This window comes from Vicia villosa, unplaced genomic scaffold, assembly GCF_029867415.1.
Source record: "Vicia villosa cultivar HV-30 ecotype Madison, WI unplaced genomic scaffold, Vvil1.0 ctg.001600F_1_1, whole genome shotgun sequence".
Classification (NCBI taxonomy): Eukaryota; Viridiplantae; Streptophyta; class Magnoliopsida; order Fabales; family Fabaceae; genus Vicia; species Vicia villosa.
This window is the reverse complement of record NW_026705671.1, coordinates 1-14,536: the sequence shown is the minus strand read 5'-3', so window position 1 is coordinate 14,536 and position 14,536 is coordinate 1. Positions and strand designations below refer to the sequence as shown.

Genomic DNA, 14,536 nt, shown 5'->3' with positions numbered 1-14,536 from the left:
AATCCCTCAATGAACTTCCTATAATAACCGGTCAAACCAAGAAAACTTCTAATCTCAGAAACAGACTTAGGAGCTTCCCATTGAGATATAGCTTCAATCTTCGACGGGTCAACAGAAATACCTTCACTAGAGATCACATGGCCAAGAAAACTCACTTCCTTTAACCAAAATTCGCACTTAGAAAGCTTAGCAAACAACCTCTTCTCTTTCAACACCGATATCTCATCAATCTATGCAATTAAGATTATCTCATCAATCTTAACTTACCACATATCATCATAATCCAACTCTATGAATTATCCGCCAATTGTTTTATATGCAGCTACTGCTACTGCTATTTAATGTTTTATATGGAGCCAAAAAATGCACCTTTATTTTTTTTAGATTTTACAACGGATATGTTACCTCAGTTTTCTGTAAAACTGAGATAAAAATTCCCTAATTTTTATTCTTTTTGCAACCAAAAAGGCGCCTTTATTTTTTATAGATTTTACGTCGGCTATGTCACCTCATTTTTTTAGATTAACCGAGATAAATACTCTTTATATTTTTTATGCCATTAGTGTCTACCTAATTCAATTTTTGATCCCTAACGAAAGAATATTCCTTCTCCAGCCAACAAAAGCACACTTCTTCTCCAAGGAGCCATAGTGAACAAAAAAACTCTCTCACTATTAATCTAAAAAATCTTCTCTATGGTATTTTATTATTGCTCTTGTTGCTCTTGGTGTTGTTGTTGTTGTTGTTGTTATTCTTCATTACTGTTGTTCTTGTTGTTCTCCATTACTGTTGTCTTCTTGTTGTTGTTGTTGTCGTTCTTCATTACTGTTGTTCTTGTTGTTGAGAAGCTTTATTTTTTGTACTATTTTTTATATTATTTTCAGAAGCTTTATGTGATTATGAATCTTAGTTGGATGAAAGTCAATATATTAAGTAAAGAGTATGAGAATTGAGTGTTACAATTTCTTAAATTCGCAGCAAAAACCTTCTAGACAATAATGAGATTTTTTGGTGTCCTTGTATAAAATGCTATAATACAAAAAAACATCCAAAGGGATTTTATATTTAATCATTGTGGTTGTGATGGAATCATTGACATACTAAATTATAATCCTATAACTTCTTCTACCAAAATTTCCCGCCAAAATTTCTACCAATTAATCACAATAATAATTAATTGAAAATTCTAATTATTATTAATTATTAAATAAATAATAATAAAATAAATTGCCCACTCATGCAAACGATAATAAAAACAGTTTTTCAAACTTATAAATGGCTAAAAAATAGAAGACACCTATTTATTAATTAATTTATTAAATTTGTAAACCAAACTAAAAAATATGGAATAATAATTAATTAATTAATTAATTAAATTATTCTTATGAAAAAATTAATTATTGGAAACTACTAACTAATAAATATTTAAACACGTATGCAAGCCTTAAAAAAACAGTTTCCAAATTTAAAAATGGCAAAAAAGATAGGAGACACATGTTTAATTAATATATTGATTAAATTGGAAAATTAAAAAAACAATAAAGAGAAAATGGGTGATGCACTGACAGGATAAAACTTTTTTACACTGTCAATCAATCACAACCATGAATCAGAATAAATCAGGCTTTAGTTTTTAAAAAGCTTATATGACATGACAAAACGATTTGTTTCTATTGGATGACAGTGTAAAACTTTTTTACACTGTCAGTGCACTACCTTTAATCTCAACAATAAATATGTTTCAATTAATCTATCATATAAGAAAAGTCTACCATTTGAGACTTTCTTAGGCTATCCACATCAGCATCTCTTCCCACAATAATCCACATCAGCCTTTGACAGTTACAGTGTTTCTTCTTCCAATTTTCTATTTCCTTTATTTCATTCAATCCAATTTTATCGTTCACAACCATTCATCAGCGGTTACAATCACGAAACGTTTCAATCTTCATATCCAACCATCCTTTCTCATCCTTTCTCTCATCCTTTCTCTCTCGCACGGGTAACAAAATTTCCCCAAATTCTAACCCTTTTCTTCTTCAATCGATCCCTATTGTGATTTTGTTCTTCTTCTGCTTCTCTTCTCTGTAACATTAATTGTGGAAATGGAAGAACGAATTTGATGGCTTCGAACCATTGAACTAACAATTACTTAAAGCCATTTGGAATCGATGAAGATTCTTCCATCTGGTGCTGATAAAATTCCTCATTTGAATGTTGTAATTCTCGGTGAAAATATTGCTAACGAAGAAGAAGATTATGTTCTTCCCAGCGAAGAATTCGCTTCCAAAGCACATGTTCGATGACCGGAACAGGTTCTTTTCATCAATAGTTTTTATGGATTTTGACGTTAATTTTTTTAAATTTTTTTCATTAAAATTTTTGAGTTTTGTTTAGTGTATGTTTGTTTTGGAATTTGTTAGTATCTGCAGATGTATAAGAGATCCATTGAGGATCCTGCTGAATTTTGGTCTGAAATTGCATCTGATTTGAAACTGATACGAAAACTGATATGGAAACTGTACAACAATTGGTGTTTCCGGTGTTGCGGATCCGTCAACAAGCTTCCATTTGCACCCTGATCGAAGCAATTATTGGGTTTTGTTTGAATTTTCAGATAAGGTTTGTTTTTTGATGCAGATTAGATAGATTCTTTTCATGTGCATTTTATGATCGATTTTGCTCTGGTTTTGTTTTTTTAAAGATTTGGTTTTTAAGATTGTGGTTGATTGTTGTGCATTTAGATTGATTCCTTATCTGAATTGTGACCATCATTGATTGATCGGTGATTTGTTTGTGGTTCTTTGATTTGAACTGAATGAGAATTCTGAGTTCAAGTGAGTGTTTGTTGAAGTAGTTTTGTTTTTCTACTTCAGGAAGATTGTTGCTGCAAGAATTGGAGACTCGGATAATTGGTTTTGTTGATATGGGATCAGGGAGTATTGCTCTGATGGTTGAGACATTGAAAATCAGGTTAGACATTTATAAATGGTTCATATTTAGACATTTATACTCATTTGGAATGATGTTTGTATCGTAGTGTACTTTCTATTGAGTTGGAGGACATCTCGGGCAACGATGGCATCTATATTCAATCTGATGGAGAGCATGTGGGATTCCTTCTGATGGCATCTATAAGGTTTGTTGTTTGGATGAGGTAGAAATTAGAAAGCAATAAAATTGATATTTAAAAGCAATTTGATGTATTCCTACGGACTTCTATATCTTTCACTTTCCACCTATTCTTTACTATGTGCTACACAACTAGCCTTCAATGATGTCTTTTAGACGATTTAGAAGTGAATTTACGATCTTTCGGTTAAGATAAACATGTGTGAACGAGTATTTTCGTTTAGAAGGGTTGATTAGTCTCTAAATTACTATCTTTGTGAAATTTGTTACATTGTATTTGCAGCTCTGTCTGGTGATATGAGCAAACTTCTCTTGGCAGCAAAGAAGATAAGAAGAGCAACATGTACATAATTTTGATTTTGTTTATGCTTTGAATTTCAGATGGCGATTCGTTTCAATTTGGGTTTCTCCGATTAAGCTAACGGTTCTCCAATTTGGAGGAACCATTGGAGTTTAAGGTTTAGCTTCTGTTTAATTTTCATTCAAGTTGTGCTCCGTGTTGCAACTCTAGAAGGATTTGGGTTTTTAGTAATAATAATCAATATTAACTATTTACCAAACTAATTCTTTTCACTCTGTATTGAATTGTTTATAATCACGATTGTTATTTGTTGATGATGTTGTTGTCGTTGATGATTGGTAGGAAATGGCGACTCCAATTGAGCTTCCAAACAGGATAAGAGCGGAAGGGAAGCATTATTATTCCATGTGGCATATGCTATTTGAGATCGACACTAAATATGTGCCGTTTAAGCCGATTGGTCGGGGAGCGTATGGGATTGTATGTTCTTCTCTTCTTAGATCTGGAACCAGAACCAGGAGGGCGACCTCTTCCTATCTTTGAATCCAATGGCAATGATGAAGAATTATTGAGGAATGACGAATCGAATGGTATATCCAATTGTTCTAGGTATGATAAGAGATTTTCATTGGACCTATTAATTGCAGTTATGGCCATTTTAGTTTTTTAATTTTTGACTCTCTATTTTGATCTGTTGGAAATTGAATGTACAGCTCTTTATGTGTAGAGCAGAAGCCCTTTTGAAACTTCATCAAATTGATGATGCAGAATTAATTTTGTCACATGCTCCGAAATCGGATCCACAAATTAATCATTCACCTTTTGAAGCAATATATTTTGGGATGTTTGCTGAAGCTTATTCCTTCTATGTCAGAACACAGATTCAGATCGCATTCGGAAGGTGAGTTTAGACACGATACTATAAGTATTACTAACCTTCATTGGAAAATTCTAAGGTGTCAATGGTTTATGTTGCAGTGTGAATAATCAATTATTGATGTATTGCAGGTTTGAGAATGCGGTTACATCTGTAGAGAAGGCAAATCATATTGATCTCCAAAATATTGAAATTGCTGGAAAATGATTTTATATTTTTTTCTTTTGCATTTAAACGTGTGCAAACCATGATTTAAATATGTACAAGGCATGTTTTTACCAGTTACTTTTATGTCATGTTTTTCTTATGTACTCAACATTTATTGTTTAGGGTTGTTGAATCTGATGAAGTTTCTGTTTGGTTTTGCAGTTTTGTAACGAGTATGTTGTTCCAAGGTATATAATGGGTATTGTTAAGAAAGTCACTGCACAGGATATAGTTTGTTCATAGGTCCTTAATCTTTTTAATCCTTCTCATCTGTGCATGCTTTTGATTTTTCCCAGGGTTCAAGAGGGAACTTTATGTTGTTTTTTTAAGAAACATCATTTGATAGAAAAATGGTGGAAAAGGATAGTTAGCCTTGAAATGCACTCAATTCTTCCTATTTATTTCACTCAATTCTTCCTACTTTGAGGGATATTTACTGTTAGTTTGATTTTGTGTAGGTGTGAAGGTGCATGTGTAAAGTTATATAGATTTGGTTTCTTCATTTGTAGAGAAATTGGTGAAAGAGCAAGCATCGGTGAAGACTCATCTTGATATTACGGTATGAATATGATATGATTCTAATCTGTGATTGGGCGTGTGTTTTACGATGTTGAATGCTTGAATGGTGAAATGTATGATACTTTTTTCCATTTTGTTAGGGTTTGTAGGTACGGTTGATGTGAGGATGCTCCTCCTCAATCGACTTCTGAACCTCTGCTTCTGAATTGTGACGGTACCGACTATTCCTCTCTATTCTATTGTTTAAAGGTATTGTATGTTGATGACTATTTTTTTAAATGGCAGGGATATAAATTTGTTGCCAGATTAGAAATTGTAGGAACTTCTCAATTCAAAACTCTTAAACCTGAAAGGGTGAAGAAATACTTCATTCCCATTATGTGTTTATTGTGTGCACCACTATGTGTTTGTTCTGTGAGTGAACTTGCCTTAATTAGAAGTGAGGCTGGAAATGGAACCCTTTTCGCAGGTGTAGCAGAAGCTAAGTTTCTTTTATCATGAATACTTGGAAGTGAAATTATGCAGCCACTTGACACGATGATAAGAAAGATAGACTTGCATAATTATGTAGAATGAAGGAGAAAGTATATTGTTACATACACATTCACTTAGAAAGCATCTCCTGTACCGATGGTTGTGGCTTTTGATATGATATGTTTTGGATGCAGGGCTGATTGTAATGGCTTTTTCCTGTCAATGCAAGTGCAGGGGAGACATTAATTCTAAAGCTATAATGATTGGAATAGAACTTTAACCTTGGCGTGGATTGGAAATTTGCGAGAGGTTTATGTGTTTTGTCTGCTGTCGGCTCTTGGATGAATTGTGTGATGTAAGTTGCAGAATTGGTTCTGTTCTTTTGCTGTGTGATTATTTGGTGAGCTGAATCTGATTTGTCAATGTACGTACGAGGCTGCAGCTTTCTTGGTGATGACGGTTTCTACTTATTGTGAAGGAATGTGAGTTGGATACCAAGGCAAAACACACTGATGCACAACCAGCAGGTTACCAAACTTAATACAATAGCCACCAAAAGGCCTTGAAATGTTTGTCTATGGAGTGTTTGCAATTGTTCGCTTATTAGATATTTACAAAATAAAGAGATGTTTATAAAAGAATGGGGACATACCACTGACTTTGATTGTGAAGAAGAATGGTGTTCTTTTCAGATATTCTACTCACATTCTTCATCTCTTTTACTCATTACAACTGTTTATCAGGTCATCCGTATTCACGACTTCAAGAAAATTCACCATGCTCCGAAGGTATCAATTCTCTCTGTTTAACTGATTTCAAATGATATAAGAGTTGTAATACTCATCACTAATCTTAGTTTAGCATCTCTGTATAGTTGAACGGTGTTGCTGTTCCTATGTGAATCTTCGATGAATAGTTTCATTTTAAGAAATTTTCAAAATCTGTTTTGAATCTAATTCGCAGAAAGTGTTAATGGATGTTGTCGACACGCTAGATCTACTGGATCTTACACGATCAACGCTCTTTGAGAGTGTTTCCGCGTTTGCTTTATGAATTAATCATGGATTGTTTTGAAGTTTGTGTAAGTATTTGCTTATCCAGCTATATAAATTTTTCACTTCTGAAAGTATCATCATTTATAGCGTTTGGGGAAAATCATGTTCTTATGTATGTTTTATATCTACCTTTTCCTCACTGTTGACTGGTGTACAAATACAAAGAAAATGCTAATTGCATGATTTTAGTTGTGATCATCCGACATTTGATCAATCATTTCATATTGCCTTTACAGCAAACATTGTAATAGGGTCTGGAACTCTTCTTGGTCGTCTTTTATATCTTCCTTTTAAACCTCTTTACTTGCAAAATAATAGGATGTTGCCTCCACCTCTTAGCCCTGTGCAGGTAAGTACTGTGATATCTTATTTAAATTCTTATAAGTGTGTTTTGATCAAAATCAAGTATGTTTGTGGATACTGGAAAGCTACCGGTTCTCCAAGCTATGTTTACAACTCAAACAACAAAGTGATTGGATAAAGAAAACCATGTTGTTTTACGAAGGGAAAGCTCCTTATGGTAGAAAAACTAAATGGAATATGCATGAATATAAGTAAATTGAACACTTTTGTTCATCTAACACAAATCCTCCTAAGGTATATTAATCATTAACTTGATCATGATATTATAAAACTTTGGTTATAAATTTATATGCTATCATAAAATATATTTTGAATTGATCATTGCTTAATTTTTGTATGTTTGTATTTATGTGTATATATAGTTACAACATGAATTCAGCTTGTGTCGCATTTATGTGATATCGGGAAGTTTTAGTTCATTCGATCGTCGACCATTAGAGAGATCAAAAGTGGAGTTACAATTTTAACACTGTGCTACAACAAGTGCTCAACAAGTGGTATCAGAGATTGATGAATCAAATCTGCATGCAACCTTCCATTCAGAAGGAATAGGAAGAGATCATGATGGTGTTGTTATGGGAGGGTCAAGTGGTACAAATTGGAATGATGTAGCAAATAATGGGGTTGATGAATCTGAACCTCTTTTGGAGTGGGAACAATTAAATTGGATCTAACCTTATAAGTCAAACCATGTATGCACTGACCTATTCTTTGTGGTTGGAAAACAAGACCAACAGAGTCATGAAAACTTAAGGCATAGTGCTTACTTCAAGGGGGCATGTAACATACTATAACACACTCATTATATTTGTTGTTTGTGATAGTGAAATGTAATACTTTGTCAATTTAATAGCAGTCTGTGGACCTTCGATTTTTTTAATCCCGGGCCATACCTCTGATCTGTAGAGATACGTGAACTGACTCTTTTTTGTCGCTTAATGCTTTCGCATTTTTTGAAAATATCACAGAGTCGCCACCGACCTTTTATTTTATCCAATTAAGGAAAGGTTTATAAAAGAAACAGAAAAAAGACCTTTAAGAAATTCTGGGTAAGGGGGTAGGTTATACAAAGGGAAGGTGTTAGCACCCTTTGTATCCATGGTTATCCATGGGCTCTTAAGTTTGCTTAGCTCACTTGTTTTTCGATCACTTTTCAATTGCTCTGAAATTGCTCATATGTGGTTTCAAATACCTTTGTAAATTGAATTTTGTAATGATCCGTGTGTGGATGTATACAAAATGCTTGTTTATCTTTCGAAAGATGTTTTTGAAAAGAACGTTAACTTTGTAATAACCCGTGTTTGGATGTATACAAAGTATTGTCTTTTTTGAAAGTTTTGAAAAATCAACAGTGTATGAGAATTTTGTTTGTTTTGATTTGAGCAAGCAAACTAGGAGGTCTACCCTGAGTTGTAAGGTCTTTATCCTATTTCCTTTAAAAATCTATCCTTTCACCGGATATAAAAGCAAGGTTCGATTTTGTACTCGAAATAGTAGAATTTTGACTTTGATTTTGAAAAGAATGAGAAGGGATTACCTTAAGAGGTGCAAGTGTGATTGTGATTGGATTCAGATATTTATCTTTGAAGTTAGTGATCTAACGGTTCAATTTTATCTTTGACATACACGCAGTTTATATTTGCTGGAAATTAAAGTGCGGAAATGTAAAGTGCGGAAAGTAAATCTACGCTATTACATCGATTGTGCAGGAAACGTAAACTAGCCTATTTACATGAATTTGACATCCTATACATTTATCTAGGAATTTAAATTGCAAGAAAAATAAAAGGCATGTTTTTGGATTTTTTATGATTGATTTTAATTATAATTAATGCATGATTAATTAAATTAAAATAAAGAAAAAAAGATGAAAATAGATTTAAACCTAGAAATTAAGTTTAAAATATGTACAAAATATTTGTTAATTAGTTTTAAAACAAAACTAATTTTTTTTGAATTTTTGAAATTGATTGGAAATTGATTAAGCTAATTAATACATAATTATACAAATAATTATACAAATAATTAAAACTTAAAAAGAAAATTATTCAAAATATGTACAAAATTAGTTTATAATATATAAACAATATTTAACACGAAGAACAATTTTTTTTATGATTTTTTGATTGGTTAGAATAATTAAAAAGCAAATATATAAATATATACTAATTAATTATGCAAAAATATTAAAATTTTGAAGAAAATAAAATATTTTTATTTCAGAAAATAATATATTATTTTAGAAGTCTAAAAATATTTTTTGTGCATTTTTTGGATTTTTAAAACTATTTTTAATTAATTTAACAAAGAAATTAAAATAAAATAGAAAATAAAATAGAAATTAAAAGGGATACTTATCAGGTGTGATGGGCTGGATAGTGCATGATATGGACTGCTTGTATGATGCGTTGGATTGGCTTTGAGATTGATCATGTGGCTCAGATTGAAAAGAATATGGTACACTTGTGTTGACCAGTCACGTGGGATTATCAAGACCTTTAGTAAGTCAGACTGGCCCCAATTTTGCCTGCGTGGACGAAGACAAGTTGACTGACGAACCACGCTTGGACGCGTGGTCGTCTTCAACCTCCATCTCTTTTATTTTTTTAAACAGATAGCGGGGGTTTTTAACCTCCCCTATTTGTACGTCAGAAACGCCATTTTTGATGGCTTCATTAACCTGCAAAAATAAGTGTTAGGGATAAAAACAAGTGACCCAGATCTACTTAAAATCACCTCCTGAACACGATGGTGGTGTTAGTTTTGCCATTTGGACACTGTAACTATGGATTCGAAGAGGTTAAGGCTTAAGCATGCAAGAACACTTGTTAATGGCATAGAGCTATCCTCACGTGGAAACTCACATGTTAAAGCCCAGACCTGCCCTATAGGATCTCATGAACTCATTAGAATGATTAGTTTATATTGAGGTTAATTAAATATAAGAAAACGAAAATTGTTCATGTATGAATATGAAGAACACTTATGCACGTGATACGACTCTCATGGGACCACACAAAGAGTTTGTTCTTACTTTATATGATCTTAGAAGATGATTGGAATGATTGTATTGTATTGATATTGATTGGAAATATGAAATTGAAAATTACAAAGTTATGGAATTTTGAGAGAAGTTTGGTGTGTTTCTATGCTATGCTTGCTATATTTTCGTGGGTGTCTTGGCTCTCCTTGCTTATGAAATATGCAGCTTCATTTATAGGCCTTGGAGTGCTTAAATTTGAAGCTAAAAGCAATGATTACTTTTGTTGAATTTTTGACTTTCAAGCTTGGAACTCAAGCAACCTTGGCTTGCTCTTTCCTTAGCCTTTCCTTGCAGCTTTCTTGCTGCATAATTAAGCCACATGTGTGAGCTTTTAGCTTAGAAAATAAGCTATGATTTATCCTTCCTTTTTTTCCTTTTTAATTTAATCTTAAATGATAAAATTAAATCAAAAAATGGAGAAAAATGATGTGGGCTTTGTCTTGGTCGTGGGAGGCCCATAACATCATGGAAATGATGTTTGAATGCTGAAAACTTGGCCCCATTTGGAAAAAATACATTTTTGAGCAATGTTGATTTCATGTATTTTCCCAAAATTTAGCCAACTTCAACAAGGTGTAAATCCTTCAATTTTTGTCATATGAAGGAGATCTTGCACTTTTTGGAAACCTCAAAGAGTCCTCTAACCAATGTCTTTGGTCTCATGTCAAAATGATTTTTGAAGCTCCTTGTGTGTCCTTTTGAAAAAAGTGTCTTTTTGTTGACTTTGAAAATGACCTGTAATGTCTTTTATCATATTTTTCAAATGGTGAATCCAATGACCATGGGATCAATGGCATTTGAAAGATAATTGAATTTCCTTCAAAACAAGATTTGGTTTGAATTTTTTGGATGAAGGATGAGAGAGTTATGATCAGTCAAAGTTGAGTTGACTTTTCAGGCAAAAACCCTAATTTTGAATCTTAGGGTTTTGTTGATTTTTGATCTTTCCTTGATGAATTATGATCATCCAATGATCAAATGATGAATCCTTTGACAAAATATGGACTTTGACAAAAAATTTCATTTTTGACTGTCTGTTGACTTTTTTGGTCAAACGGGTCGTCTGTTGACTGTTTGAGCTGCTGACGGTGCGTCTGAGTGAATTGAAGTTTGAAAATTTGTATGATGGTACTTTGAGATATATGGATGTGTATGAAATCCATTTGAGCTCTCAAAAACTTGTTGCTCCTGTAAAAACAAGAAAAACCCTAGTCAGGGACTGTTTATGTAGAAGACAGTTAAGCGTACCTGATTTTTGCGCAGTGTTGAGTCTCTGCTAATCGCGTGATATTCAGAAGACTTCTAGAACAAAAATCTTGGAATTTTGAATTGTGAAAGATTGATTTGATTGATGGTACAAAACACTGAGAATTGTACTGCCAGCAGTTTGGCTGTCAACTGACTGTCCAGGTATTTGAAACAGCAGTTAGAGTGAAAAATCAACAGTCAAAGTTAATTTTCTTTTTTGTTGTTTTTGTTTTATGTTTTTATGTGAAAAATGAAAGTTTATTTACATGACTTGTTAGAAAAACAAAGACATAATAAATAACTAATATTTACGGTATGCGGGCAAAATTACCGATAATAACCCTGAAAATCATTTAATGCACAGAAATAGGAATATTTGACTGGCAGAAAACACACAAAATATTATCTTAGTAATTAAGCAATATTATGACAAATAGTACAACATTTAATACTGACAGTACAAATATTACATACTATATTGAACAGTACGACGAATAAACGGTACATTTAAGAAATAAGAAATACGGCAAATTTTAAGAATGACGATTAATGACCCATGCTATGAACAATAACATGTAGATGATTGGGAGCATAACCATTGCAGGTCCACACTCCTCAGGACTATGCAGGCAGAAGAAAGTCATGATCACCGTAGCAATGGTGATGACTGCAAGAAACAGTGTCTCTATCCACTTTGCCATTCTTGTCAGGGAAGAAGAGAAAATAGATATGAGATAGGAATTTGAAAGATGAGTTGGAATTTGATGTGAGATTTTATGAAAGAAAATGAGAGGTATTTATAGAATGGAAAGAAGGAAAGAGACGTTGGGGAATGATGTGATTCCGTACAAAAGGAAAATTTGAGTGGAAGTAAGATTTGAAAGAAAGTGGAGATAGTGTTGGGAAAAGAGAGATTTGATTTTTGAAAAAGAGATTTGAAAAGATTTTTGAAAATAATGGAATATAGTACAAAAATTAGTGGGAAACAAAAGATAATAATAATCTACTTGTTACCAGTACAGTCTGAGTTTCCTGATTCTGCGCCTGCAAAAAGATTTAACTCTGCACCAATTGTGTCAGTACTATTTATCTGTAAATAAATAAATAGCATGTGTGAAGTAATAAACAGTATTTGGCGTTTGCGTAAGAATAAATTCAACTGCAAGCCAAATTACTGTATAAGAAAAATTCTAAAAACTAAGTATTTCATATGTCAGGATATTTGTTGAAATAAAAATCCATGATTATATGAGACCCTTAATTTTCAGATTGGAGTTTTCTTGAAAAAATATGTGGGCAAATTTTGGGGTATAACAGTTGCCCCTATTCAATCTTCTTAAACCTGAAGAGATTGTCTGAAATCTGAAGGTAGAAGATGATTGAATATTTAGATGCCCTGAAAATTTGCACTTACCTTGATCAGAAGAGATGTTGGAAGTTGCATTTGAATGTCGTCTGCGAAATGTTGTTGGCAGATTGAAACATTACCTGAGATGGGCTTTCAGATGCCACCTGGTAAATGGGTTGATGGTTTGTTCATCAGAATGAATTCATTGATTATATCTTGATGAAGGATTTGAAAGTCTTTGTGTTGACTGTTTTCGGAACCGTCCAAGGTTACCGCTTTAAGTCTTGGAAGATAATCGTTACGGAACTTGTCCAAAGTTTTTTAGATTTTGGAAGTTGATCATTGTGGAACCGTCTGAGGTATCGCTTTAGATCTGCAATGTTAGATCGTTCTGGAACCGTCTGAGGTATCGCTTTAGATCTGCAATGTTAGATCGTTCTGGAACCGTCTGAGGTATCGCTTTAGATCTGCAACGTTAGATCGTTCTGGAACCGCCTGAGGTTTCGCTTTAGATCTGCAACGTTAGATCGTTCTGGAACCGCCTGAGGTATCGCTTTAGATCTGCAACGTTAGATCGTTCTGGAACCGCCTGAGGTATCGCTTTAGATCTGCAACGTTAGATCGTTCTGGAACCGCCTGAGGTATCGCTTTAGATCTATGATGCTTGTTTTTGAGTTGGTAAGTGATCAGAATGAATCTTCGGCTTGATTATATCTGAGAGAACCGTTCATGGAATTCAGGTGAACACGGCATGTGATTGAGAATATCTTTGTTGAAGATATCTGCCTACCTGAAAAATCAAGTTAGTGATATGCAATGTTTATGATGCATGTAAATGTGAGATATTCCCGGAGAAATATGCATGTTATGTTGTGTATGAATATGCGCATGAATATGATGTATGAACGTATGAATGCATGAATGTATGTGAATGTGTGATGTATGAATGTGATGCGTGTCAAGCTTCTAGTTGGAAAAATAAATTCCCACTAGTCAGCTGGACATGAATGTATTGTGATCGTTGATGATCTTTTGTCTTGCTTGAGTACCCTCGTCTGGGGAAATTCTTTGAGAACCCGGGTATCCCGTTGAAGGATCTTTGACTACTGCTTGGGGAACCAAAGGTAACTGGAAGTTCTGATGCCCTTTCAAATGGGAATGAGGAAGATGCATAATCCTCCGATGCACTATCTGACCAAGTCCGGGTGCGGGGATCACACCTTCTGAAGATAGTAATCTGGAACAAACCTGCTGGGGAATAAGACTTCTTTTGAAGAGAAAATCTTTTTGAGGAATTTGCTGAGAAATGTGTTTCCCTTGGGAATTTTCTTCTGATGGAATGATGTCCAGATGATTGGGACATTTCCTGAATGCCATTCCTGTTTTTCCTGGTAAACATCAATCATATTCAAATGCATATGTTCATTCAAAATTATCATTGGGATGCTTACGTATTTAAACAGAAGAAATGAAAATAGTGATTTTTGAAAGAGCTGCATTGAAAAGAGCCATGATAGGCGGGTTAGCACAGGGAGACAACAATCCTAGAAGTAGGAAACTGTCAGAAAGTTTTGAAAAATATTTATGAAGATAAATAGCTATGTGAAAATGATCCAGTCAAGTTTCAACTCTGCTATTGCCAATCTGTCTTCGAGCATCTCATCCCTCACTTGTTGGAAGAAAGTGATTAGACTGATCGGTGTCTTTGAGGTGTTGAATCTTGATGGTGAGTAGGCAGCTGAACGGAACATAGTTGTATGCTTCATTCCCTAACTTTTGCCTAGGCCGCCCTTTCAGGTTTTCAGCCTACCGGGATAGTATTTGTTTAGTCTCTAATTTTTGCCTGGACCGCCCTTTCGGGTTTTCAATCCACCGAGACGCTCATTTTTGCCTAAGTTGCCCTTTCAGGTTTTCAACTTAGCGAGCTGTTTTTTTTTTTTTTCAAGAGAAGTATTTTTTGACTATGTCA

At 33.8% G+C, this 14,536-nt stretch overlaps 1 long non-coding RNA gene across 6 annotated transcripts; it reads left to right on the top strand.

Moving 5' to 3' along the window:
- Window positions 1-1,789: 1,789 nt before the first annotated feature.
- Window positions 1,790-6,045, top strand: LOC131635966 (uncharacterized). 6 transcript variants are annotated; one of them, XR_009293915.1, is made up of 7 exons: window positions 1,791-2,315; window positions 2,424-2,622; window positions 2,877-3,139; window positions 4,976-5,076; window positions 5,177-5,285; window positions 5,506-5,865; window positions 5,953-6,045. It is a non-coding gene; the product is annotated as an uncharacterized LOC131635966 (long non-coding RNA). The 6 variants fall into 6 exon arrangements; XR_009293914.1 differs by having other exon boundaries at window positions 1,792-2,315; window positions 2,877-2,973; window positions 3,041-3,139; window positions 5,027-5,076; window positions 5,177-5,865; XR_009293912.1 differs by having other exon boundaries at window positions 1,792-2,315; window positions 2,877-2,973; window positions 3,041-3,139; window positions 5,177-5,865.
- The last annotated feature ends 8,491 nt before the right edge of the window (window positions 6,046-14,536 follow it).